This window comes from Penaeus japonicus, unplaced genomic scaffold, assembly GCF_977035675.1.
Source record: "Penaeus japonicus unplaced genomic scaffold, GWHDUDI00000001_assembly GWHDUDI00000025, whole genome shotgun sequence".
Taxonomy (NCBI): Eukaryota; Metazoa; Arthropoda; class Malacostraca; order Decapoda; family Penaeidae; genus Penaeus; species Penaeus japonicus.
In genome coordinates this window covers 10389819-10392318 of record NW_028234427.1, presented here as the reverse complement: position 1 = coordinate 10392318, position 2500 = coordinate 10389819, and positions in this window count along the sequence as shown.

Below are 2500 nucleotides of genomic sequence, written 5' to 3'. Positions count from 1 at the left end.
AAAAATTATACATATCTATATGTATAATTCAACGCACATATATAACTATATATATATATTATATATACTATATATTATAATATATTAATATGTATATATATATCGTATATATACTAAATATATATATATACTATCATATCAATACCTATATATATATATATACAACACCCATTATATATCTCTATATAATATACACACACACATATATCATATCACTACATCTATATATTACCACACCACATATATATCTATCACTCTATCCAAACAAATAACTATACAAACTATGATTATATATATATATTATTAATTATATAATATATATATATATATATCTTTTATATATTATATCCTCATCCCTTAGCGTAAAAAGGAAGAACACTGAACATGTGCAACCGAAACTGCAAAGCTTTTTTTTTTTTAAATGTAAGGAAGCTGTATGTCATTTTTTCTGTTATTTGATTAATGAATAGTCTATTGTTGACATTTAGATAAAGAATGCTTACAAGTTTGTACAATTTTTTTCTTATAATATCCGTTTACGTAGTCGTGTTGTGGTGTGGTTAGTTCGTGAGCTTGTGTGTAGTATGCCTAAATATCTCGAATTAGAAATAAAAGGCTCTTGGAAATATCAAAAGATAACTTTCTTTTGTTCCTCAACAGCTTTTTTTTTTTTTTTTTTTTTTTATATTTTTTTTTTTTTTTTTATTTTTTCTTCTTCTTCTTCTTTTTTTGTAGTCTTTCATTACAGAAAAGAAATAAGCATTTTTCTTAATTTTCTTCAAAGGACACTTTTTCCAGCAGTATTTCATTTTGTTTCCTTTTTCCATCGATGATAGTATAGTTAAATGTAAGAAATGTTGCTTCATATCCCAACAAATGAGTAATTCATAGTATTTTTTTATTTATTATTATCTTCTGCCTATCTTTTTACATCAAAGCTTTTTGAACAACTAAGCTGTTTGTTCATTGCCACATAATAGGCAAAACACTTTACTTAATATTTATAAATTTCTGAGTAATAGCAACACTTACTAATCTGAGTGCATTAGTTTAATATAGACGTAATATATGTAAATAAACATACAGAGAAATAGTTATAATTTATATGCGTATTATCGTGTATGTCTTTTTATTTGTCAAATTTCTCCGGCTTTGGGAGTGATTTTATTTGTGTTAAGGATATATAATTGCTGTTAATCTCTCTCTCTCTCTCTGCCTTTCTGTGTCTTTCTGCCTCTCTCTCTCTCTCTCTCTCTCTCTCTCTCTCTCTCTCTCTCTCTCTCTCTCTCTCTCTCTCTCTCTCTCTCTCTCTCTCTCTCTCTCTCTCACCCTCTGGTGGGTGTTTATCTCTTTCCTAGAAATATGTCAATCCTTTTTTTTTTTTTTCTCTCTCTCTCTCTTTTTCTATATGTTTACTCCATTTTTCTTAGCCGTGTTCTGACGATTAACACATATGACACTATCTATATGCCTCGTCGCCAGCTGTGTGGGAGTCACCACAGCGAAAGTACGGGAGAAGTTTTCCCATGGCTAGTTCATCAGGCTCGAAGGTCAAGAGATCAAGTCTGGCAAATGTCAGAAAGAGAGTGTAGCCTGTGTATCCTAAAGAGTATTATGGAAAATAGTTTTATATATATTGATATATATCTATATACTATATTATATATTATATATATATCACATATATAGTAATAATTATATATATATATATACATATATACTATATCCTAGTTTAAATATATTACATATATATCTTCATAAACATATCTATATATATATATATTATATATATAGACCTATATATACTATATATCTTTATAATATATATATATAAATATATATATATATATATATATATAATATATATCTGCTTATATATATATATATATAATACTATATATAGAATCAATATATATATATATAAATTTCACGCACAAAAAAAAAAATCCTATGAAACTCATATATACTATATATACTATCATATTATATATCTATATATATATATATATTACTATACTATATACACTATAACATAAATATTATATTATTATATATTTATATATCCATGACTATCAAAATATTCTAAACACAATCACAAAACATCACCCAATACAACGATCTAAATAAATAGTTCTAAATTCACACAAAAATAAAAAAATAATATATATATATATAATTAATATATATATATATATATAAAATATTATAATACTATATATATTATATATATGAGCAAGTCTATATGTCAAGGAGTACGAGCTGACCTGGATCTGATGAATTGTGAAGAAAAATATCCATTCTCGAGGTCTAGTCGAATGCAGTGGTGACTGAGATTAAGCAAGGTTCTCGTAGTACTTGTATGTGAGGGGAATTTATTTTTTAATTACCGGTTAGGTTATTATTGGTCTTATTAGTAGCCTCTGTGATCCTGTAAGATGCATCTTCTTACTGCATGTTTGGCCTCGTTAAACTCGCCTAATAGCGTCAAAAGGTGTCAAAA